Source organism: Pseudophryne corroboree, chromosome 6, assembly GCF_028390025.1.
Source record: "Pseudophryne corroboree isolate aPseCor3 chromosome 6, aPseCor3.hap2, whole genome shotgun sequence".
NCBI classification, from domain to species: Eukaryota; Metazoa; Chordata; class Amphibia; order Anura; family Myobatrachidae; genus Pseudophryne; species Pseudophryne corroboree.
Genome location: NC_086449.1, coordinates 524,161,606 through 524,189,073, shown reverse-complemented (window position 1 = coordinate 524,189,073; position 27,468 = coordinate 524,161,606). Strand labels below are relative to the sequence as shown.

At 44.2% G+C, this 27,468-nt stretch overlaps 1 protein-coding gene and 1 pseudogene across 18 annotated transcripts in view; one reads left to right on the top strand and one right to left on the bottom strand.

The window, feature by feature from the left end:
* GRIP1 (glutamate receptor interacting protein 1) overlaps positions 1 to 27,468 on the bottom strand; it is an 871,453-nt gene that overhangs the window by 109,915 nt on the left and 734,070 nt on the right. The gene's annotated exons all lie outside the window — the stretch shown is intronic.
* LOC134937450 (5S ribosomal RNA) lies at positions 21,814 to 21,931 on the top strand (annotated as a pseudogene).

Here is a 27,468-nt window from a genome sequence, read left to right as displayed (position 1 = left end):
ATTAATGGAATATAGAGCCATTGTAACATTCATTTATATATTTGCATTTGTAAAAATTGTATTACACTATTGTATGTTTTTTATGGATTGAATCTCTTGCACAAGTATCACGTGTCAAGTAGACTGAAGGCTGGATCCAGGAAAGCCTTCTAGATAAGAAAGTCTAATACTGTATAGTGATTTTGTCATACTAGCGCCCTGGCCGGTACACCTCCTATAATTGTTGTATCTTGTTGGTTGTTTTTGTGATGTGGGGTGACATCTGAGGGGGGTATATGACCTGAGGCAGCTCATTTCAGCGCCAGTCTTTTAGGGGGTCATTCCGATTTGATCGCTAGCTGCCGTTGTTCGCAGCGCAGCGATCAGGCTAAAAATCGGCATTTCTGCGCATGCGTATGCACCGCAATGCGCACGCGCGATGTACGGGTACAAAGGCATATGTTGTTTTGCACAGGTTCTAGCAAAGTTTTCAGTCGCACTGACGGCCGCAAGAAGATTGACAGGAAGAAGGCGTTTCTGGGTGTTAACTGACCGTTTTCAGGGAGTGTTTGCAAAAACGCAGGCATGTCTGAAAAACTGCAGGCATGGTTGGGCGTTCGCTGGTCAGGTGTATGACGTCAAATCCGGACACGAATAGGTTGAAGTGATCGCAAGCGCTGAGTAGGTTCAGAACTACTCAGAAACTGCACAAACTGTTTTTGCAGAGCTCAGCTGCACAAGCGTTCGCACTTCTGCTAAGTTAAAATACACTCCCCAGTGGGCGGCAGCATAGCGTTTGCACGGCTGCTAAAACTAGCTAGCGAGCGATCAACTCGGAATGACCCCATTAGACTCTTCAATTGCTTTTTCTACATGCTTTTTAGAATCATTAGGAAGACCCCTCAGGTGATAGTGTGTTAGTATGCCGTGGATTATTTTTATTTTACTGGCATTGGAGAGAGAAAATACTGTAGCTGTAGCTATGCATCACATATTCTTTCTTTCTTCACTTTCACACCCTCCTGACTCTTGGCCAACATTGCAGGGTGACCATATCATACACCCCATTATAAACCTTTGCAATCTGGCAGTACCATTATGCAATAGGTAGTACCTATCCTTGTGTATCAATGCTTATTTCCCTATAGATTGTAAGCATGCGAGCAGGGCCTTCTTACCTCTATGTCTAAAAAGAAGAAATACCGCGCTGTTGCCGGGATTTGGGTGTTTGAGCTGCCTTGAATAAAAGAAATAATTAAATCGATACTAACAGTGTGTTAAAAACAAGGCGCTTGTAACAATGTATAATTTTGTTTTGCAACAAATAAATGTTGCAATACTGTAGTGCAATACCTGTAGAAAAAAAAGGATTCGTAAATGTTTACAGCCCCTTGTGTGTATTTTTCGGTCCTGCCGGATTTCTGTGCTGCCGGCTCCTTGTCCCGCTAATAAGTCTCTGTGCGGGATGGTGGTGACCCTATCTTTCCCTATACTACCCACCTTGTATTCAGCAGTGGTGGGACGGGATCTTGATTCCAGGCGGTAAAGTGCTTCTTCTCCGTAGCCGCTGCTTGTTTCAGCCGGCAGCACAGAAATCCGGCAGGACCGAAAAATACACACAAAAGGGGCTGCAAACATTTACTAATCCTTTTTTTTCTACAGGTATTGCACTACAGTATTGCAACATTTATTTGTTGCAAAACAAAATTATACATTGTTACAAGTGCCTTGTTTTTAACACACTGTTAGTATCGATTTAATTACCTCTATGTCTGTCTGTTTTTACCGAGCTATGTTCGCGTACTGTTCCAATAGTAAATCGCAATGGAATATGCTGCTCTATATAAGAAACTTAACAAATAAAATAAAATAATAAAATGAATAGATATTCAGCTGCCAGACCACCCTTTCAATTAAAAGTTGCATTCAATTACATAATCTAGACCTGGGCTGCCCATATTAGTAGCCTATAGGACGGATGTGACCTTATAACATTTCAATCTAGGCTAAGAAGACAAATCCTTACATTGCTGACCGCTAGGAAGCCACCAAAAAGACAAACAGTAGCTTATCACCAGGTCAGGCAGGCAAATGAAGAAATCCAACAGAGAATGCAATGTTACTCCTGCTACCCCTCATGTTCTTACAGCAGACTGGACAATACAGATACAGTAGTATGAGAGCATAACAGCCACAATAGCTGATTCCTGATTCCCCATCCCGCGTTCTCTCCTTTAGCAATAAAGATTATGGCAAATAAAAGATTTGCCGTTTTCATTTTTCCTTGTTGCTTTAAGACATAATATTGTAGAAAACTAGCTGTTTTGAGTGCAGTTGTTAAATCATCCTTGAACATGACTTGCAGACATACTAATGTTTATTTTCCTGACAATACCCACGTAAACAAATAATTCCTTTCAGTATGTTTATAGGAACACAGTTCCATTAAACACTATTTTCCCTGAGAACTAAAAATTGCATTATTGCAGGTTGATTTCCACTGAAAGCAAATAGACAACCGCGTATATCACTGAATGTGTACAGCACATAAATATGATATAATGGGTCTTAAAAATTGTACCATAAACACACCATGTTAACAGCCCACATTATCTTGTCAGGAGGAAAATATGCTTTAATTACAGCACTGAAGGGTCTTTGGCACCAGTCACACAGAGTCTGGCTGGCATTTTGTACAACAAATATGTGGCATCCTTAAAGCCGCGCAACCATTGTTGTTCATTAGCTCATCATTAATGGATTATAGTCCAATTAAAATACATGATTGTATTCATTACTGATATTGCAATGGGAAATTAGGACTCCCCACAACAAGCATTCATTCTACTCATGATTCGATAGGTAGGATGAGATCATATACCATCATTTTGCACTGTATGTGCAACAAATGGTTAATGGTTTGCCTAAAATATCTGTTTTTAATGGGCATTACACAGAAATACGACCTACTTTGAAAATACAACTTGGTATTAAATGTATGAAAAGTCATCATGGAAGGGATGCGTTTAATTTGCCGGCTGTCGGGATCCCGGCGGTCAGGATACAGATGCCAGATTTCCGGAGAACAAGGCCTATTTCCACTCGTGGGTGTCCATGACACCCATAGAGTGGAAACAGATCCTCTGGTGAGTGCAGCGAGCCCGCAAGGGGACTCCTAGCGCTCACCCCACTGCCGGCATTTTGCCGGACGGGAAGCCGCTGTTGGGATATTGACAGTCGGCACTCGTCCGACAGTAAAACATACTGGATCCTCAAGGAAAGCTATCCCATTGGTATTGATGAGGGCTGTGTTCTCCAATACAACGCTTTACCAATAATACTGATACAAAAGGTTACCTCTTAATGCTAATCATAGCACTACCATCCCAGAGAACCCTAACCCAAACATTGCTGAGCGTAATGCCAAGCCAGCATTCCATACGTTTATGAAAGTCTAGCTAAGGAGTGTGGCTGTTCCTGATCTTCCAGTAAACACTGACAGAATAAATAATAAGGCAGGAACAACTTACTGTATAGCTAAACAAAAAAAATGTGCAGCTTAGGTTACGCTCATATATTTAAAAAGAAATAGAAAGCTATTTTTACAAGAATCAACTAGGCAATAAATAAATAAACAAATTCAGCCGAGAAGGATTAATGAACTTCAATATCTCGCCTAGTGCACCTTTCACAAGCAGAGTTGTCAATCACTAAAGTTTAAACTGTTTTCCAGTAAAGTTTCCAACACTTTGCTCCTGGGCTCTCAGTGTTCTAGAACGCAATCAATTGTGGAGTGAGTGGATGTAATCGTGTTTGAAATGGCATTGTGCAGCTATAAAGCCAGTTACTGCTTAGTAAGCTTTGCTCTTAATGTCCACAATAAAGTACTTTCCAGTTCTGTTCAATTTAAATAAAAGATCACTGGTCTCAAATATGTATTGATAGCTATGTACTTTTTAAATATTATAATAATAATAATAATAATAATAATAATAATAATTTTATCTTTCTCCAACAGGACTCAAGGCGCTTAAATATATACTTAATCTAAACACAGTAAATGTTTTTTATATACTAAATAGCTGACTGTATGTCAAGTCATAAAAGCAAAACAACTGATCTGATTGGGTACAAGACATATGAATTCACTACTGATAAAATGTACTTGCTAACTCTCAATCTAAAGAATGAAAAATTACCTGCATCGTAGTTTTATCTAAGTAATACATTTAAGTAAGACGGGACAACTTAAGTTGAGCAAAGTGCAGTAATATAAAACATATACATAAAATAATGCAACGATTAAAGAAAAAAATATAAAGAAAAAAGTTAAACAAAAGCCACTTTCTGTACTGCTATAAGGCCCATACAGACTGGGCGATTCTGAGCACAAAGTAGCTCACTTTTGGCATTTTGAGCTACTATGAGCTCAAACTCGCCCACTGTGTATGGCCGGACGATGAGCGCTGATGCGCGCTCCCGCATCATCGCTGCCCACCGTCAGTCTGTTTGAACAGCCGAGTGAAGCACTTTCCACAGTGGAAAGTGCTTCATCCCCCTGTGTACATCGCTGGGCACAGGAAAAATAGTTCAGTGTGTATGCACTGAGCTATTTTCCTGCCAGCGATGTTTACATCATCATCGTACATACACGCTGGGCAAAAACGCCCAGTGTGTATGCACCTTTACCCAGCATTGTACACTGAATTTTCTTGTTATCAACTGCAGCTTTGTACATTATACAAGGGGGCTAGTACCATGTAAGGGGAACTAGTACCATGAAGAACAGATTATGGAAAAGAAAACAAAAGGTTTGGACTATGGTGTTGGTCTACATTTTTACACTTCATGTAAGTGATGCCACCTATTAAAGGGCTTGCATACGTGCCAAAACTGGTGCTGTTCTAATTATACTTATATTGAAAGCAAAAGTTAGTTGTGCAATAAAATGGTTTTGCTTTATTGGATGCGGACTAGTAATGGGTTTTGTCTAGAGTTACCACCTCATAGTCTAGAACACAGGTTCTCAAACTCGGTCCTCATGACACACACGGTTCATGTTTTGCAGGTCAACTGTAGATTTTTAAAATGTGACAGTTGGTGATACACCTTGCTCCTGCTGGGTGACATGGAAAACGTGAACCGTGTGGGGTCCTGAGGATCGAGTTTGAGAACCACTGGTCTAGAGAAAGGTGTGTGAATGTCACTATCATTTTCATATTAATAAAGCAGCAATACATAACACCGTGTGGGACATTTATAGGATCAGGATATAAAAACCAAATTAAAGATGGCCCTGCTGAAAAGATGCATAAGACAGCAGAATAACAATTGTTGCTGATATTATGTCCATGGTTACAGTGTGGTGCTAAAACAGTGTTCCAGGCAGTTGATAAAAGCAGGTCCAGTGCTAGTTTCTAAGCAGTTAGGAATGGTATCCAGACTCTAGGTCGACACTGTTTAGGTCGTCACACATTAGGTCGACACCTATTGGTCGACACTGAGTAGGTCGACACAGGAAATAAGTCGACACTGCCATTAGGTTGTCATGAACATGGTTGACATGAGTTTTTCACTTTTTAATTTTTTTTTTTACTTTTTCATACTTTACGATTCACATGGACAACTGGGAACGGAAACCTGTGCTGAACGCAGAGAGGCACCTTGCCCGAAGCATGGCGAGCAAACGCGGTGCACTAATTGGGGTTCCTTATCACTTTATGAAGAAAACAACACCCAAAAAAATAAAAAATACATGTCAACCTTTTTCCATGTCGACCTAGTCACTGCCGACCTAATGTGTGCCGACCTAGACACTGTCGACCTCGAGTCCCATACCCATTAGGAATATGGCTACCGTACCAGTTTCTGGCTCTGGATAGTTAATGATTAGCTCCTGGCTCTGACCAACTGACTACAGTAGGTACACTATCCCCATACTCTGAGCAGTTGGTCGATACAGTATGAGTTAGACAAGTATGAGTTAGACAATTCAATTACCCACACAATGTAGAGTTGATGTGACATTGGGAAAGCACCAGCACTCCACTATATATCAAGCCACCAACATGCACAATGCTAGGCTACAGTATGTAAGGGGAATATGTGCATTATACAGTTCATCAGACCTACCTTGCACCAGAACATGCAATGTAACAATGTCGCATAAACCAAGGTGTGTGTGCTTTTTTCTTTAACCCGAACACAAATTGGAGTGTAAAATGACTGGTAGGGATTAGAGTTAACTGGGTACTCATTTAACAAAGTAATTATTTCTAATAACCAGAGTTGGCATACATGGTTGTGTTTATTTTGCTGTCACAGCGGTAGAGAAGACTCTAAATAAATGCTTCTCTAACTTCTTCCAAGAATAAGGACCAGCTGAGCTGGGTATACAGTGTCTGCAGTAGCTGTGTGTGATTCTACCTCCCCATGGCTAGGAGCTAAGAGAAGGGACAAATGAGAACTCCTGCATGTAGGCCTTGTATGAGCTGGCTGACCTGCTAGCTATTTATGTGATTATTTATGGAAAACACTTATCCTATCTGTCACACCTTTATTTCTAATACAGCTATACTGTATATCAATGTACCCCACACCTCTTACACTGAGAACACATTTTAAGATTATCTGTCCAATCTGGCTGGTTGGAATGAAAGTCTGGTAATGTATGGGAGCAAATGACAATCAGCAATTTGCTCCAAAATGCATGAAAACGGATGAAAACGTTCAGATAAATTGGTTGAAACAAACGGATTTAAGCAATTTGTTCAAACAACCATTTTTGTCTGTTTTCCTGTGTTTGGGGGCACTGTTGGTCATTGCTTCGAATTATGATCCCCTCAATATGCAGCACTGTGTAATACAGTGCATCTGGAAAGAATGCACAGCGCTTCACTTTTTCCACATTTTGTTATGTTACAGCCTTATTCCAAAATGGAATAAATTCATTTTTCCCTCAAAATTCTACACACAATACCCCATAATGACAACTTGAAAATGAAAATGGCTGTGCACCGACGCTTCCCATCCAACCTGATGAAGCTTGAGAGGTGCTGCAAAGAGGAATGGGCAAAAGTGCCTAAAGATAGGTGTGCCAAGCTTGTGGCATCATATTCAAAAAGACTTGAGGCTGTAATTGCTGCCAAAGGTGCATCAACAAAGTATTGAGCAAAGGCTGTGAATACTTACGTACATGTGATTTCTTCGTTTTTTTTTTCATAAATATGCAAAAATCTAAAAAAAACTTTTTTCACATTGTCATCATGGGGTATTGTGTGTAGAATGTGGAAAAAGTGGAGCGTGGGGAATACTTTCTGGATGCACTGTAGATCAGCATTTCAGAAACAAGACCATAATTAACTAGTATGTTATGTAATAAAGGCCTAGGGGGGTATCCAACCCATCCGCAGTAAATTACAGAGGCTTATGGATCCCCGAAGGCTATCCTATTAGCCCTGACCACTGGTACTTATCGGGAATTTTGTTTCACCTGCCTCAGTCAGTTAAAACCAAACCCCTTATAACTGTGTTTTAAAGCTGTGATTACTACCACGGAAACACATAGGTTCTACGAAAAGACGCAAACCTATATGTTTCCGTGCGGTATAGGGTAATTTACTGCACGTTAAAAACGGGGTATAATAGGGTAGCCTGATGATTACATTGCGTTAAAAGTCAGTTGTTGCAGTGCAGAAAAATTACCATGGGTAATTCCTAATGTGGCTAAGGCTTATGCTTCATCCATTACTGACAGTGTTATAAAAATATATTTTACCTTTGACAAGACAGTGCAGCACCTCTATGACAGGGAAAGATTAGCTGATCATATCAAAGCAAAGAATGCACGGAAAAAAATGAATCGCATATCAATTATTCAAGCACACTGACATGGTAGTGATTAAAATATTTACACCACGACTGAATTGCATTTACATGGCAAGCTGATTTATTGGATACCTAATTGCTTGCAAAACACTAATCTTTTAATTTAGTAACATCTTCATTGCTAAGGAAACCAGTCAGGCAGAACGGCAGGCTGCACAGAATAGGGGTGCGGTACAGAAATGGTTATTAATGCTACTTCCTGGCAATAAATATAAATTGCACATCACAACTGCTGAACAACTTAGCTGCATGGCTGATTCTGCTCATACTGAACCACAGATTTTTCTTTTACATGTTTTATCTATTCTGTGACACATTTTTAGGATTTTGCACTTTTAAACGACACGACAAATATTTAATTTGGAAAATAAATCAACTTCAATAGTTGTTACACATTAATGAAGAGGACTTCAAACAGACTGGTCGTGCACTTCCTCTCCGTGGGGCTCTGGTTAAGACCTGTAAATATGGGTGTTTAAAAACAACGCTACTTAAAAACAACCCCAAAACCCTGATCTTTGTGCTCTCTTTAAATGCTGGTTCATTAATATCCATGAAAACTTTCCTGCAGCATAGTGCACTCTAGTCATTTTTATTTGGTGTATTACTCATTAGGATTATCATACATTAGTAAGGTGCCACAATGTGGGCTTCGTGGAGAAGAGAGGAAATGCATAGATACTCAAAGTAGACTTAAATAATCTAGACATAAATGCAATGGGGGGGGGGGGGGGGGGGATGTAGACAAAGTAAATTTTAACATAATAATAAACTGTAGGAAGGGCCCTGCTCATGTGAGAGCTAAGGGGGCACCGCTGGCACTAGATGAGCGAGTGTGGCTTAGAGTGGGACAGTTGTGAAGGGACATTAATGTGGGTAGTATAGGTGAGAGAAGGGAAAACCCAAATAATGTGTTTTCAGACAGTGTTTAACCACTTAACTGGCATGGTCAGATTTCATGCAACTGCGCCGTCCAACCCTGTCCCCCCCCCTTTTTGATGAGGAGATCCGTTCTGCAGATGTGCATAATACAATGTTTAAATATTTTAAAAAATACTTTTTCAACTTTATTAAATAAAATACATTTTAAAAAACAATGTTATTAACGCTTTTGAAGGGAAAAATCGTCAGTTAAGAAGGCTGTGGGAGAGGTAGATCAGCCAGACAAGGCAAGGCACAGCTCAGAGGTAGATCTAAAGGGCCGGGAAGGTGGGCATTTTTTTATATGAAATGTATGTATATATACACTGCTCAAAAAAATAAAGGGAACACTAAAATAACACATCCTAGATCTGAATGAATGAAATATTCTTATTAAATACTTTGTTCTTAACATAGTTGAATGTGCTGACAACAAAATCACACAAAAATTATCAATGGAAATCAAATTTATTAACCCATGGAGGTCTGGATTTGGAGTCACCCTCAAAATTAAAGTGGAAAAACACACTACAGGATGATCCAACTTTGATGTAATGTCCTTAAAACAAGTCAAAATGAGGCTCAGTAGCGTGTGTGGCCTCCACGTGCCTGTATGACCTCCCTACAACCCACACAAGTGGCTCAGGTAGTGCAGCTCATCCAGGATGGCACATCAATGCGAGCTGTGGCAAGAAGGTTTGCTGTGTCTGTCAGCGTAGTGTCCAGAGCATGGAGGCGCTACCAGGAGACAGGCCAGTACATCAGGAGACGTGGAGGAGGCATGGAGGAGGGCAACAACCCAGCAGCAGGACTGCTACCTCTGCCTTTGTGCAAGGAGGAACACGAGGAGCACTGCCAGAGCCCTGCAAAATGACCTCCAGCAAGCCACAAATGTGCATGTGTCTACTCCAACGATCAGAAACAGACTCCATGAGGGTGGTATGAGGGCCCGATGTCCACAGGTGGGGGTTGTGCTTACAGCCCAACACCGTGCAGGACGTTTGGCATTTGCCATAGAACACCAAGATTGGCAAATTCGCCACTGGCGCCCTGTTCTCTTCACAGATGAAAGCAGGTTCTCACTGAGCACATGTGACAGACGTGAGAGTCTGGAGACGCCAAGGAGAACGTTCTGCTGCCTGTAACATCACCCAGTATGACCGGTTTGGCAGTGGGTCAGTAATGGTGTGGGGTGGAATTTCTTTGGGGGGCCGCACAGCCACCCATGTGCTCGCCAGAGGTAGCCTGACTGCCATTAGGTACCGAGATGAGATCCTCAGACCCCTTGTGAGACTATATGCTGGTGCGGTTGGCCCTGGGTTCCTCCTAATGCAAGACAATGCTAGACCTCATGTGGCTGGAGTGTGTCAGCAGTTTCTGAAAGATGAAGGCATTGATGCTATGGACTGTCCCGCCCGTTCCCCAGACCTAAATCCAATTGAGCACATCTGGAACATCATGTCTCGCTCCATCCACCAACGCCACGTTGCACCACAGACTGTCCAGGAGTTGGCGGATGCTTTAATCCAGGTGTAGGAGATCCCTCAGGAGACCATCCGCCACCTCATCAGGAGCATGCCCAGGCATTGTAGGGGGGTCATACAGGCACGTGGAGGCCACACACACTACTGAGCCTCATTTTGACTTGTTTTAAGGACATTACATCAAAGTTGGATCAGCCTGTGGTGTGTTTTTCCACTTTAATTTTGAGTGTGACTCCAAATCCAGACCTCCATGGGTTAATAAATTTGATTTCCATTAATAATTTTTGTGTGATTTTGTTGTCAGCACATTCAACTATGTAAAGAACAAAGTATTTAATAAGAATATTTCATTCATTCAGATCTAGGATGTGTTATTTTAGTGTTCCCTTTATTTTTTTGAGCAGTGTATATATGTAAAGGAGTGTTGTTGAGCTGTTTGTGGGTGAGGGCAATTTGATTTGGATTCTGGAGGATACAGGGTACCAGACCTGGCATTTGCAAATGTTGCGTGTAGCAGTATGCTATATTTTGGCTATAATCTGGCTGGTTGGAATGAAAATCTGGTGATGTATGGGAGCTGTATGCAATCAATTTGCCTGCTGTCGGGATCCCGGTGGTCAGGATACTGACGCCAGAATCCTGACAGCCAGCAATGTCGATAGTCGGAATCCCGGCGCACAGGGACTATTCCCACTCCACAACACTTACAGGGGTATATGCAATTGCGGTCAAATTGCCGCAAATGTCGAAAAACGGGGCATTTTCGGCACAAAAAAAATATTCGACAATGCAATACAGTACTTTTCGACAAAAAACCTGACTTTTCAGATTCGACTTTTTGAAATTCGACAGTTGACAAATTCGACATGTCTGCAATGGTAAAAATGCAGCTTTTCGACAAAAGTATATTCAATTGAAGAATGTCGATTCGACAACAGTGCTTTTCGACAGTAATTTCGTCAATTTCATTCCGCCTCACTTTGCTGGCGGAATCTAATAAAAGATTTTAAAAACATGTTTTTGTGTTTTTTTTTATTGCTAATAGCATATCTATTTATATTAGAAGGGATTATGTACTTGGTTTGTCTATTAGGAGACAAGTATTATTTATATATTTTTTGAAAGAATATTTTTTTTTAAACTGTCTAAAATAGAGCATGGTTTTCAGTGGGAAGGGGTGGGAATGGGTTAAAATCAAGAAAAAAAAATGCGTGGGGTTCCCCCTCCTAAGCATAACCAGCCTCGGGCTCTTTGAGCCGGTCCTGGTTGTAAAAATACGGGGGGAAAATGGACAGGGGATCCTCCGTATTTTTAGAACCAGCACCGGGCTCTGCGTCCGGTCCTGGTGCAAAAAATACGGGGGACAAAAAGCGTAGGGGTCCCCCGTATTTTTAACACCAGCACCGGGCTCCACTAGCTGGAGAGATAATGCCACAGCTGGGGGACACTTTTATACCGGTCCCTGCGGCCGTGGCATTAAATCCCCAACTAGTCACCCCTGGCCGGGGTACCCTGGAGGAGTGGGGACCCCTTAAATCAAGGGGTCCCCCCCCTCCAGCCACCTAAGGGCCAAAGGTGAAGCCCGAGGCTGTCCCCCCCATCCATGGGCTGCGGATGGGGGGCTGATAGCCTTGTGACAAATCAAAGAATATTGTTTTTTGCAGAAGAACTACAAGTCCCAGCAAGCCTCACCCGCAAGCTGGTACTTGGAGAACCACAAGTACCAGCATGCGGGGGTAAAACGGGCCCGCTGGTACCTGTAGTTCTTCTGCAAAAAAATACCCAAATAAAAACAGGACATGCACACTGTGAAAGTAAAACTTTATTACATACATGCCGACACACACATACTTACCTATGTTCACACGCCGACCTCTGTCCACTTCTCCAAGTAGAATCCGGGGTGCCTGAAAATAAAATTATTATACTCACCTAAATCCAGTTGTGTCCTGTTCTTTTTTTGTAATCCACGTACTTGGCAAAAAAACAAACCGCATACCCGATCCACGCACTGAAAGGGGTCCCATGTGTTTACACATGGGACCCCTTTCCCCGAATGCTGAGACCCCCCGTGACTCGCCCCCCTCACCGCTGACCGCAAAGTTCCCACCATTGAAGATAATGGAGAGGCTGTGTGATGCGCTGTCTGACAGCTCAGACGCGCATAGGCAATCAGGAGAGTGCCACGACGTGGTGCTCCCTGATTGGCTGAAGGGACCCTCTGTGACAGGAGTCACGGGGGGTCTCAGCATTCGGGGAAAGGGGTCCCATGTGCAAACATGGGACCCCTTTCAGTGCGTGGATCGGGCATGCGGTTTGTTTTTTTGCCAAGTACGTGGATTACAAAAAAAGTACAGGACACAACTGGATTTAGGCGAGTCTAATTTTATTTTCAGGTACCCCGGATTCTACTTGGAGACGTGGACAGAGTCGGCGCTTCACCCCTGGCCCTTAGGTGGCTGGAGGGGGGGGGGGACTCCTTGATTTAAGGGGTCCCCACTCCTCCAGGGTACCCCGGCCAGGGGTGACTAGTTGGGGATTTAATGCCACGGCCGCAGGGACCGGTATAAAAGTGTCCCCCGGCTGTGGCATTATCTCTCCAGCTAGTGGAGCCCGGTGCTGGTGTTAAAATACGCTTTTTGTCCCCCGTATTTTTTGCACCAGGACCGGACGCAGAGCCCGGTGCTGGTTCTAAAAATACGGGGGATCCCCTGTCCATTTCCCCCCCGTATTTTTACAACCAGGACCGGCTCAAAGAGCCCGAGGCTGGTTATGCTTAGGAGGGGGACCCCACACAATTTTTTTAGGGTTTTTTTAACCATTTTTGTGCCTTCCGAAAAGTCGAATCTAGGACGCACTTATCCGTCAATTGGTCCGTTTTTCGACAGCGGGACTGTCGAATCCGTTTTTATTGAATATGTCGAATTCCGGCACCCGCCGGCCGGAATTCGACGGTCGAATTTAATTCGCCCGGAATTGCATATACCCCATAGAGTGAGAACAGAACCTGTGGCGAGCGCAGCAAGCCCACAAGGGGACTCTTAGTGTTCACCCTGCTCCTGGAATTCTGGTGCGCGGGATGCTGCTGTCGGTATCTTGACACTCGGTATCACGCCCGCCGGTAAATTGTATGTAACCCATGGGAGCAAATCACAATCAGCAATTTGCTTCCAAATGCCAGAAAATGGAAAAGTGTTCAGATAAATTGGTTAAATCAAAGGCAATTTGCCCGAACAAACTTTTTTGCCTGTTTTCCAGTGTTTGTGAGCACTGTTTGCTTTGAATCATGATCCCCTCAATATGTGGCACTGGAAAATCTGGAAAACGTTGACACTGACAGAGTGTCGATATATGAAATGTCAACATTGTTAAAATTCTTAGGCTTAGATAATAGCGTTGCGATAGAAGCACACTAGAAACACATTGTTGACATTTAAACAATGTCAATATTACATCAGTGTCGACATACTGAATATCTACTTAAATATAGACATCAGTCAATATAGACATGTTCAATGTTCATGTAACAACTATATTGTCATTCTCATGTTGACCTACTGACTGTCAACATTCTGACCGCAAAGTAATATGACTGCCTAAAAAGACTAAGTAGATACAGAGGCGGATTTAGACCTCATGGCGCCCTAAGCAAGACACCGATTTGGGGCCCCACTTTCTCAAACAATCTTCAGCATGTTCACCACCTGATATTAGCAGGCACACAGACCCCTGCCCAGTCAGTGTATGTCTTGATTGTAGCAGGCAGATGGTAGTGGTACTAGTGTACTTAATATCATAGTGAATACACTGGGCACAGGCAAGTGCAGGCAAACACTGAACATGTAGCTTACCCACCTCAGTCTTCACTCTTACGTACCAGGCTGGCTCCTCTATCTGTGCGAGTAATGGGGGTCATTCCGAGTTGATCGCACATAGCAACTTTTTGCAGCCCGTGCGATCAACTCAACGCCGCCTATGGGGGGGGGGGGGGCTTTTTTGCATAGCAAGGCTGCGAACGTTTGTGAAGCCCTGCTATGTAAAAAATGGTTTTGTGTAGAACTAGACAAGGGTAACCGTTATTTTCCTTTTGTGATCGATCCAGCGATGCAGGTCCCGGAATTGACGTCAGACATCCGCCCTCCAAACGCCTGCGTTAGACTCACCACTCCCAGAAAACGGTGAGTTGCCGCCCCGGAACGCCTTCCTACTGGCAATCTTCTTGCGATCGCGCTAGCGATCACTATCTTCGTTCTTCTAGTCATTGCCCGGCGACGGGCGTTGCTGGGCAACGACGCACGTGCGCATTGCGGCCGCCATGCAGGCGACAACCAGCAGCGTGTGAACGGTTTGGAATGACCCCCAACGTTTCTCCTAAAATATTGTTTGTCTGACCATCAGTTATGCATTTTGCAGGCATTAAAGAGATATTGGGGCCAAGGGTGTCCCAAGAGAGGAGTGGGTCTGTGTTCAATTATGGAGGCCATATCTTCAAAAGCATATTAATACATTACACTGTACAAAGAAGAGCAACTAAAATGGTGCATGGCCTACATCAGAAAGACTAAAAAAATCTCAATACAGGTATGTATAGTGTGGGGCAGAGAAGGGAAAGGGGGGACATGATAGAAGCTTTCAAATATATCAAGGGTTTTAACAAAGTCCAGGAGAGAAACATTCTTCAAATTAAGAGAAGCAATAGGACATGAAGACATGCACTGAAACTGGAGGGTGGTTCAGGAGAAATTTGAGGAAAAATTACTTCACAGAAAGGGTAGTGTACAAGTGGAATAGCCTCCCATCAGAGGTGGTAGAGGCTTAGAGTGTAGAGCAATTTAAACATGCATGGGATAGACATTAGGCAGCGGCTATCCTTACAAAGAAATAAGGATCAAATAAGGTTTGAGATAAAAATAAATATGGTAAAAAAAGGGGCAGACTAGATGGGCCAAGTGGTTCTTATCTGCCGTCACATTCTATGTTTCTAGAGGCTTCGCTAGAGCTGCACTGCCACACCATTGTTAAACTGAAAAAAAAAAGTTGCCTGGACCATCCGTTTACCCACCATACCCTGCCTCTGCACACTTACAGTATACTAGTGATTAAATGATACTGCCGCACAGGTAGCTTATAAGCCAGTTGCATTCATCCCGCTCCAGTGAAACGGTGGTGATGGGCTGTTCAATATAGAGAGAAGCCTCTGCAAGCCAGCCCCTCCTGTTCTGAGTCCTCTCTCCTCTTCCTAAATGGTGGTCCTGAGCCAGCCAGACAGCAGCGTGTTTGGCTGGAGGGTGAATAAGCAGGGGCCTCTGCAGTTTGATTTGATAGCCAGAAGACGGGCAGTGGGGGCTTTACTCTTCAGTGTGACTGGATGCAGTGGTAAGGCGAGCCCTGGAAGCAGCCTGGGGCCCATAGCAACCGCACTCCCTGCACCACGGTAGTTACATCCTTGCAGATGGTACATCAGTAGGTGAAAACTGACTTCAATAAGGTAGATGGAGCAGTAATTAAATTAAATATTAAAAAAAAATCCCTCGGAAGTAGCTGCATGAGAGGATTTTTATAGTTATATTTATTGCAATTAATGATCTGTCCACCATATCATTGGCCACCGTGGATCATCCAGCTGATGAAATAGTTAACACATTATATAAATCTAAATAAACAATGTATGAATTCAGTGACAAAATACTATATATTAAAACATAATCAATTTATCTTATATACTGGTGGGTAGATGCTAGAATCAAGTGGGCTAAAGGACCTCTGATGTCAGGGGGAGGAGCTACATCCAGGTCAACAACTATTACCTTTAGCATGGCGTACTACCGAAGTGTGGCAAGCCTGCGAGGGTACATTTCGGGTACCCTGTTCGGAAGCTTGCTCCTCCCCCTTGTGACATCAGAGGTACTTTTCCCAACTTGCTTTAGCCATAACCATAGGGCAATGGGCTGGTTGGGGAGGGGTAACACTAGGCTACAGAAAGGGGGACATTGGCATGACAGAGAGGGAGTACACTGTCACCAGACTGGTTGGGATGTACTATGTGGGGAACTGAGATGGGGCAGTGGGCTGGTTGGGGGGGGGGATGACACTGAGCTGGCAGGGTGATGGTGGGAAACACTAGGTTGGAGAGGGAGACACTGGGATAGGTGTGGGATGGTGAGATAGGGGGGCAATGCGCTAGGGGAGATGGGGACACTGGGCTAGGGACATGGAACACTCACCAGGGGTTGCTGAACCTTCCTGGCCCTGCACATCGACAGCAGCTCCTCAGCACTCAGGCAGCAGCCTCCTAAGCAGCGTCTCAGTCTCCGGCTGCTGATGCAATCTGGTGAAGAGGCTGCCAGCGATACCTGTATGGCCTCAGTTCAGGAGCTGGGTGGTGGAGTGGGGCCTTTTCCGCAGCGGTGCACTGCGGGTGAGGCGTCAGGCCCGCACTGTACACTAATCAGGCAGCCACCATCAGCGAGACACCAGTTTGAGCTGTATGAACAACTGGAGGCGGGGCCTACCTTCATCTCACACTGGTGGTTGTCATGCGCTGATGCCGGCTCCCAATCAGCACTGGTGTGTACACATAAAATGGAAGGGGGGGGGGGGGGCAGTCTGGCAGGAGTACTCTACGCCGGCAATAAAAAATTGCTCCATGAATTAGCTGTGTTTGCGGGTCCCTTGAGATACCCCGGACCCTAAGCAGGTGCCTTGTTTGCCTAGCGGGAAATCCGCTCCTGAGTAGATAGCTATCACTGTATATTGGTAGATCAGCTTTCAAAGCCTAATGTAGTCATCAACTGATAAAACAGCAATGATCCAGTGTTATCTTAAGACTATGGCAGTAAAGTAAAAGGAAGCATGGCAACTTATTGGGCGGTATCCTAATAGCCACGGTAAAACATTGGGCGCGAAAAATGTCTGTTTTTTGTACTTTTCCTGATGTTTCACCAGTTGTTTTTTTTTTACAGGCTATTCAATTAGGATCGTCTGTAAAAAAATATCTTTCCTCATGAAAACACACAAGTTCAATGAAACCTGTGTGTTTTTGGCTGCAGCAGCCCCGTTTTCCCATTAAAACGGGCCTGATTTTGGGGATTTGGTTTTGCCTGCCTGAGGCAGCGTCAATGACCGCGGGTAATAGGATACTGCCTATTGTATCTTAAATTCTCAGAAAGAAGAGATCAATTATCTGTATGTAAAAAATTTTTTAATGTGTGGTTAATAGTGGCTACAATGCTTTATACATTAACAGTTTTACCTTGTTACAGGAAAATGGCCTTAAATACAATTTACATATGATGGCCTAGAATCAATGAAGCAGTAACTGAAGATCATCAAGGATGTCAAAAGATTCAAAACTGTACTGTGACACCCTTGTGGATTACTCTCATCCCTATGGCAAAGAGTTCATAAGGATTTTGCAGGTTCACTCATCGATCATGTTTGTTCTAATGGAGGATACACGTTCCAGGTTGCCTGAAATAAACACCCTCTCAGAAAAACTATTGTTAGTCTGAGAACTACATTCCCCAATATGTAGCGATAAGGAGGTGTCTTAGTTTCAGAAGAATTCCCGAGATTCTTGAAAAGTAAGAAAGTCATAAAAGTACTTCATTGCAATACCACACTTAGTCAGCCACCAATGAATTAGCTGGAAAAATGTGTCAGCATTTAAGACAACTATTGTAGGGATGATAAAATTACATTACAACAGAAGATGCACAAATTCTTATTTGCTTATCAAAATATGCCAGCAATGATGTTCAGCGGGAAACTGAAACCTCAACGATGTTGGCCAGAGAATATCGAGATAACAAATTACAACCAGGAAAAAAAGTAAGTTCTGGTGCCTTAATGTATACGGTAAATGGTGGAGGACACTCATGGCACTGCAATAGAGACCAATGCCTTCATGCACAAGTGAAGGAGGTTACAAGCACAAATGCTGAATGTCGACATGAACATTATGTCAACACTGTGAATGTTGACAGCCTGCATTTTACCATAGCGGTTTCAACGGATGATCCCTAACCTCAGCCTAAAACTAAGATAGACTGCCGACAGTATGCCCATGTCGACATGCTGGTGCCAACTGCTCTCAGAGAAAGATATGGTTGCATCCACAAGGCTCTCTTACAAACTAGGAGCGTTATTTAAAGAAAGTGTCAAATGCCATTAGAGGGATAGGTAGCTTGTACAGTGAGAAAGAACATAAAGCCTAATTACGATTTATATAGTCCCAGTTTTCAAATGTGTGATATTCTTGGCATGCTGAGTGTCTTGAGATCTTGCTTGGAGCCATGGGTCCTAGAGGCTGGATGACTTCGATAAGTGATGTATTGCCGTAACTGTGCATTTAATATGGGCCATTTATTCTGCCTGCTACATAATGGCATCTTTGTATGTAACAGCACTTCTAGGACAGCGCTAGCTTTTTGGCTTTAGGGACCAATGGGCTCTATGCAGCTCAATCATGGCAGGTTCTAGTAGCTGTAATAATAGAATTTTAATTACCTACCGGTAAATCCTTTTCTCGTAGTCCATAGGGGATACTGGGAATCCATTTACTACCATGGGGTATAGACAGGTCCACTTGGAGCCATGGGCACTATAGAAGTTTGAAAATGTGTGCTGGCTCCTCCCTCTATGCCCCTCCTACCAGACTCAGTCTAGGAAACTGTGCCCGAGGAGATGGACATACTTTGAGAGAAGGAAATAGAGAGGAAAAGTGGTGAGATTTCGAACCAGCACAACCAGAACAAGAGGAAAGCCATGCTAACCAAACTTGTAAACTGGAACAGCAAGAGCTGAACCAAACAACAGTAGTTAACCAAGTAACCGTGCAGGAAGAACAAAGCACTGGGTGGGCGCCCAGTAACCCCTACGGACTACGAGAAAAGGATATACCAATAGGTCATTTAAATCCTATTTTCTCTTACGTCGTAGGGGATACTGGGAATCCATTTAGTACCATGGGGAAGTACCAAAGCTCCCAAACTGAGTGGGAGAGTGCTGAGGTTCCTCCAGAACTGACTGACCAAACTGAAGGTCCTCAGAGGCCAAGGTATCGAACTTATAAAACTTGGCAAACGTGTTTGAACCCGACCAAGTAGCTGCTCAGCAGACACCACGGGCAGCTGCCCAAGAGGAACCCACCAACCTAGTAGAGTGGGCCTGTACAGATTTTGGAATCGGCAAGCCTACCGTGGAATAAGCATGTTGGATAGTGAGCCTGATCCAGCGGCCAATTGACTGCTTTGAAGCAGGACACAGTGTCTTGTTGGCATCATATAGAACGAACAGCGAGTCCAATTTCCTGTGACGAGCAGTTTGCTTTAAATATACCTTCAAAGCCCTTACAACGTCCAAGGACTTTGAAGTAGCAGAGGTGTCAGTAAAAACCGGGACCACAATTGGCTGGTTGATGTGAAACGCCGACACCACCTTAGGAAGGGATTGCTGACGAGTCCTGAGTTCAGCTCTGTCCTCATGGAAAATAAAGTAGCGGCTCTTGTGAGACAACGCCCCTAGCTCTGACACGTGCCTTGCCGAAGCCAAGACCAACAGTGTGACGGTCTTCCACGTAAGATACTTAATGTCTACATACTGTAACGGTTCAAACCAGTCCGATTGGAGGAATGTCAGAACCACATTGAGATCCCAAGGTGCCGTGGCAGGCACAAAGGGAGGTTGGATGTGAAGAACACCTTTCAAAAACGTCTGGACCTCAGGGAGAGAAGCCAATTGTTTCTGAAAGAAAATAGACAAGGCCGAAATCTGAACTTTTATGGAGCCTAGGCGTAGGCCCACATTAACTCCCGACTGCAGAAAAAGCAGGAAACGTCCCAGATGAAATTCCACCGTGGAATAATGTCTGCTCTCACACCAAGAGAAATATTTTTTCCAGATACAATGGTAATACTTTGACGTTATCCCCTTCCTGGCCTGGATCATAGTCGGGATGACTTTGTCAGGAATCCCTATCCAGGGTAGAATCAGCCATTCAACTTCCATGCCGTCAAATGTAGCCATGGTATGTCTTGATAGACAAACGGGCTCTGTTGCAGAAGATCCTCTCGAAGAGGCAGAGGCCACGGATCTTCGATTAGCATATCGAGAAGATCCGAATACCAGGCCCTTCGCGGCCAGTCCGGAGCAATGAGAATTGCTTGAACTCTTTTCCTTTTTATTCTTTTGAGAATTCTTGGGATCACAGGAAGGGGAGGAAACAAGTACACCAGCTTGTACACCCACGGAGTTGTCAGGGCGTCGACCGCTACAGCTTGTATTGTTCCAGGTCCCCCGACCTGGAACAATACCGCTTGAACTTCTTGTTGAGTCGAGAGGCCATCATGTCGATTTATGGATACCCCCACCGACGTCCCTCAGCAGCAATCCAGCACAAGGAATAGTGAACTAGTCCAGAGCTCACGGAGTAGCGGCGGCACGAGCAGTTCCTCCACAGCTTCATACCAGGCGCTCCTCCCCGTGGTCACGATCGCGGCAGCAGGGGCGGCTACTTTACAGCGCACTTCATCATGCAAACATCGTGAAGCAGAGGTATTGGTAACATATCACACAGCATATGCACCAAGAGAGGTGTCCGATTACTGGCCCCAGTGCGGACCACTACCACTTGTAGACAATAGCACTCTCCAATGTGCATGCTCTCCTTTGGCAATATTTGCATAGGAAAGCTGCAGATGTCAGTATTATTGCCCAATACCAGGTTTCATATACGTGAGTCAGAGTTTACTGACAACATTAATTATTGGTAATCTCAATACAACAGCCCTTTTGTACATAAGCAAGATGTGTTGTATCTGTTTATTGCTCTCTCTGATTTCTCTGTGACCTGAGTACATATAAGGATTAGTTTATCCCCTTGTTGGAATCCTAATTGACCGTTTAGCGATACCATATGGATATCCTAAGGTGTATTTGCACACCATTGTGACCACACCCATATATATATAAGAGTTTCTGTGGAATTCTATGTTGATATAAGAGCCTGTATTCATCAAGTTATATGCTTCGCTCCAAAAATCTATATATTCATATAGGAACTTTGTGAACAAAACATAAGCAGTATACACTGGGAAACAATATATGATCAATTTTGTCCTATGTTTTGGACCTTATGTTCCAGCATCCATAGAACAGTGGTGTTGGTAAATTGCTTAGTTTAAGGTGGTATTACCACATCATTGTCACAAAAATTACTGATTTTCCAGAAGGTGTATTTTTCGAATTTAATCTGTCCAAACGGGTTCCAGCCTTAAGTTCAAATATATTTATTCCCAGTTCATGGGAAGGGCTATACCAGTGCTCTTATATCGCCAATAGGTACAACAGAGGACAATTCCTCTCACATTCTCTTTTCAGGGACTCTCATTTTTGATTCAGTAACCTTGCCTACGGCAGTTCTCCAACTGGTAGGCTTATTCTACTGCCTAACACCAACAGCAGATCCCGCTCTGTTTTCTTTTGACTTTCTTCACGAACTCTCATCAATGATTCTGGAGGAGAGGCATTCAGTATTCCTTTGACCTACTATCATACCATACTGCATGTGCCCAATCTCGTCCGATCTTGGAAGCTATACAGTATAGGGCCGGGTCAGTACCAGGCGAGAGACCACCTGGGAATACTCTGTGTAGTAGGCTGGAGATTTGGGGACACTCTGGTCTAACATTGACAGCAGATTCATCCTGTTGCTTTGCTCTCCTATAATAATTTACCATTGGCGGTTACTCTCACATGCCCTTAATTATATCTATGCTGAAAAAAAAAGGGTGATAATAGTTTACCAGTAGTATATGACAGCATAAGTCCGCATGGGCTGCGCAATACTAGTCAAAATAGGACTGTTTACACGGGTTATTAATTCCCGTCACCGCTGCTGCTAATATTTACACTGATATTCATCAGTATTTTAGTAATCTCTTTGTGATAGGGGACTATTTTATAAAATTATTTTTTAAAATATTTTGAATAAAAGTTATATCTTATGTTTCTATTATTATACATACTGACATACGTCCTTTTCTTCAAGAGTGCCCCAACCAAGAGACTTTTTTATTTTCTCCTTTGTACGTCTACTTGATTACTGACTCTTTGGTGCACCACAAGCAGGTTTAATATTGAGCAATTAGCCATATAAAATGCGAATTGCTGGTCTTCACTAATCAATATACTTTCATCCACTCATGACTGGTGCGGAGTCATCCCCATTTCCTCCAACCCCCCACCGACGTGTTAGCCACTGGAACACCTCTGGGTGGAGGCCCCATTCCCCCGGGTGCATGTTTCCCAGTTGTCTACTCATGGAATGAAGATCACCGACAACGCCATGGCGTGTTTTTCTGCTCAGAGGAGAATTCTTGACACCTCTGACATTGCGGCTCTGCTTTTCATTTCGCCCTGTCGGCTTATGTACGTTACCGCCGTCACATTGTCCGACTGGACTTAAATGGCCTGATTCTGAAGAAGAGATAAGGCCTGCAGAAGGGACTGTATATAGCCTTGAGCTCCAGGATGTTTATTGGAAGGATGACTTCCTGACTTGACCATCTTCCCTGAAACTGTACCCCCTGGATGACTGCACCCCGACCTCTGAGGCTTGAGTCTGTGGTTAAAAGTATCCAATTCTGAATCCCGAACCCTTGACCCTTCACTAGGTGAGAAGTTTGTAGCCACCACAGGAGGGAGATCCTGGCTTTCGGCGACGGACGAATCCTCTGGTGCATGTGAAGATGCGATCCAGACCATTTGTCCAACAGATCCAGCTGGAAGGGCCTTGCATGAAACCTTCCATACTGAATTGCTTCGTAAGAAGACACCCTTTTCCCCAGAAGGCGGATGCAGAGATGTACTGAGATTCAGGTCGGCTTCAAGACGGCCCAAACCATCGACTGGATTACCATTGCCTTTTCAAAAGGAAGGAACACTTTCTGAGACTCTGTGTCCAGTATCATTCCCAGGAAATGAAGCTTCTGCATTGGTTCTAGGTGAGATTTTGGTAGGTTCAGAATCCACCCATTATCCAGGAGTAAACTGGTTGTGAGACCAATGTTCTCCAACAACTGCTCCCTGGAAACAGCCTTTATCAGGAGACCGTCCAGGTACGGAATTATGTTCACTCCCTGTTTGCGGAGTAGAAACATAATCTCTGCCATCACCTTGGTGAACACCCTCGGTGCAGTGGAGAGACCAAATGGCAGGGCCTGGAACTGGTAGTGATAGTCCTGCAGTACAAACCGTAGGTAAGCCTGATGAGGCGGCCAGATCGGAATGTGAAGGTACACATCCTTGATATCCAGAGACACTAGGAATTTTCCCTCCTCCAGACCTGAGATCACCGCTCTCAGAGACTCCATCTTGAATTTGAACACTCGTAAGTACGGGTTCAACGACTTGAGGTTCAAAACTAGTCTTACGAACTGTCCAGTTTCGGTACAACAAACAAGTTGGAATAGTACCCCTTGTTTCCTAGTTTAGCTGATGAGGTGGAACTGGAACAATGACGTGACTCTGTACCAATTTTTGGGTAGCATGTTATAAAGTTATACTTGCCTCTTGTGAAACTGGCAAGCCTGATTTGTAGAATCTGTGAGGTGGGAGCTCTTGGAACTCCAGTCTGCATCCCTGGGAAATAAGATTTATGACCCATGGATCCTGGCACAAATTTTACTAGATTTGACTGAAGAATTGTAGGCGAGCTCCCACCTGACAGCCCTCCAGGCATTGCGGTCCACCGTCATGCTAAAGTCTTTTAGGAAGCAGAGCCTGAGCATCTGCTGTTGCTGGTTTGCGTGGTTTACCTCTTGCGACGCTGGAGGACATAGAAGCACCTCTGGATTTGCCGTCAAATTTGGCAGTCCGAAAGGACTGTAACTTAGAAGCTGAATAAGTCTTCTTGGTTGGGGGGGGGGGGGGGGGGGGGGCTGCGGAAGGAAGATACGTAGACTTACCTGCAGTAGCTGTGGAGATCTATTTGTCTAATTCATCTCCGAACAAGCCCTCTCCTGTGAATGGAAGGCCTTCCACGCCTTTCTTGGAATCCGCGTCAACAGTCCACTGGCGTAGCCACAAGCCTCTGCGTGCCGACACTGCCATAGCGGTGGTGCATGCGTTAAGCACGCCTATTTCCTTTATGGCTTCCACCATAAAGTTCGCAGAGTCCTGTATATGCTGCAGGAGTAAGACAACATCCTCCCTAGATAAGGAATCTAACCCCTCATTTAGGTTACCTGACCATTTTGCAATGGCTTTAGAGATTCACGCACATGCAATAGTGGGTCTTTGGGCCACCCCAGCAGCTGTGTACAATGATTTGAGTGTAGTCTCAATTTTACGATCAGCCGTATCCTTTACGGAGGCTGCACCAGGAACAGGCAATACAATTTTACGTGACAGCCTAGAGACTGATGCGTCCACTATCGGTGGATTTTCCAATTTTTTCCTATCCTCCAGAGGAAAAGGAAAAGATGAGAGTAACCTTTTAGGGAACTGAAACTTATCAGGATTAACCCAAGGTTCTTCAAACAGGGTATTCAATTCCTTTGGACGCAGGAAAAGTGACTAAGGACTTCTTTTTTACATTGAAATAAGATTCCTCACACTCCCCTGACACCTTATCAGGAATATGCAGAACATCTCTGATAGCCTCTATTAGAGCCTCTATTCCGTGTGCCAGAGCTGCATCCATCCCCCTCTGAGTCCACCTCCCTCTCCTCCATGTCTGACCTGTCAGTGTCAGACTGCAGGATATGGGCCAGAGATCGCTTTTGCGGACAAATTGGAGGGGATTGAGACGCTGTCTTGGGGATTGAGTCTCTGTTCATAAACTCATCCACAGCCTGTTTTAAGCATTGCGTCTCTTTCTCATTGTGGGACAATTTTGTAGAAAGAGTTGAGATCACCCATTCCAGTTCAGCCCCGCTAGTCTGTGAACCCTGAGTACCCAGTAGTGAGCCCCCTGATGAAGAGGAACACTCTATGGTACAAGACACACACTCTTTGCCTGACATAATGTAATGTGACAGCACACACACACACACACACACACACACACACACACACACACACACACACACACGAAAGGTTAAGCACAATTAACCCACAATGAGCCCTTCAGGGAGACGCAGAGTTGTTTGGAGCCAGCCCCCACCGTGCCCTTATCGTTAATGCCAAGCTTAGCCAGGTCGCAGACTAAGATATAGTACACTAGTAATCGCTCCCCCTCTGCTATGACCCCCTGGTACCGCTGAGTTAATTTGGAGGCACACTGGAGGAGCTGCGCGTCCCTGTCCTGTCAGCGTCTGTGTTCACTGAAGAGGGAAAATAGCGCTGGTGAGCTGCTGGATCCTCTCATAGTGAAGCCCCGCCCCTTCAATGGCGTGCCATCTTCCCGCTTTTTTTATACTGGCTGAGGAATCTGGTGCTTAAAATGGAGAAAACCGTTTTAAGGCTGTTGTGCAAGTATGGATACTGGATACAGTGTACGGGGACACAGTTGTGTACGGTGTCCGGAGTAGCATTCCGCCCCTTTTAGAAGCCGTGCGTCTCCGTACCCTCATGCCGCCATAACGGCCAGCTCAGTCGTCTCACTCTTCATTCTTCAGGCTCTGTTAGGGGTGGCGGCGTGCTGCGGAACTGTACGCTTGCCGTGATGGGCTTGTAAAAAGTTTCCTCAGGAGCTCAGTGTCCTGTCAGCGGGGAACGGGACCATTAACTCTTCAAGAGGTTGGGCCGTTCCCCCCACTATGTCCCACGAAGCAGACAGGCTGGTGCCATCCAGTCCTGCCTGAAAATAACAAACATATAAAATAAATGCAGAAAACTCTTCAGGAGCTTCCTTCAGCATGACCGGCTCCTCCAGGCACATTTTCTAAACTTAGTCTGGTAGGAGGGGCAAAGAGAGGAGCCAGCCCACACTATCAAATTCTTAATTTGCCCATGGCTCCTAGTGGACCCATCTATACCCCATGGTACTAAATGGACCCCAGTATCCTCTGGGACGTAACAGAAAATGTGTTAAATACAATCCGTCTTAGTGCTCTTTATCTGTATGGGTTCCATAGAGTCAGTAATACCACAATTGTGCTACTTGTTGCAGCATTTCCTGTTATTCTAATCTTGAAAATGAAACTGGATTTTTATAAAGCATGAATGTGTGCTCTGATATATCAGAATGAACATTAATGGTATTTTGTGCTGACACAGCCTGATGTGGTTCATCCCTGTAATTCTGCTGCAGTTTTCTTCTCAGTCAGCTCCTTTCTTTCAGCCTCGTTCACTATGTCCCTGACACTAATCAAAAGTGCTTTGCAGTCACTCTGAGTAAGTGAAGTACTGGAGGATTTCCTCCTCATTCTACTCGCCCACCTGCATATCCTCCTCCTCATCCTCTCCAGAATCCTGCTCCGGCAGTTTCCGTGAAGAGGGCAACATCACTTTGGATTTTCCTGTAACAGGAATGTTTTCTAGCAAGGGAAAATAACTGAAGAAACTGCTGTGGGAACTTTAATATGTGTATATGCATATTCTAAATAGATAAATATAATAATGTGCGTACAACACATGGTAACGGGCAGATTTTAGATCTATATATTTCTTAGGGTAGCAGAATAGACAGCTGCCTATTGCTATTTCCTTATTTATACACATTTTTTCTCAGGTTTTTTTGGGGAATACAAACCAGTGTTACAAATTCATATATAAACGAGACCTAATTCCATAGATAAGGGTTAGAATAATGAAAATAAGAATTTACTTACCGATAATTCTATTTCTCGTAGTCCGTAGTGGATGCTGGGGACTCCGTAAGGACCATGGGGAATAGCGGCTCCGCAGGAGACTGGGCACAAAAGTAAAGCTTTAGAACTACCTGGTGTGCACTGGCTCCTCCCCCTATGACCCTCCTCCAAGCCTCAGTTAGGATACTGTGCCCGGACGAGCGTACACAATAAGGAAGGATTTTGAATCCCGGGTAAGACTCATACCAGCCACACCAATCACACCGTACAACTCGTGATCTAAACCCAGTTAACAGCATGATAACAGAGGAGCCTCTAGAAAAGATGGCTCACTACAGCAATAACCCGATTTTTTGGTAACAATAACTATGTACCAGTATTGCAGACAATCCGCACTTGGGATGGGCGCCCAGCATCCACTACGGACTACGAGAAATAGAATT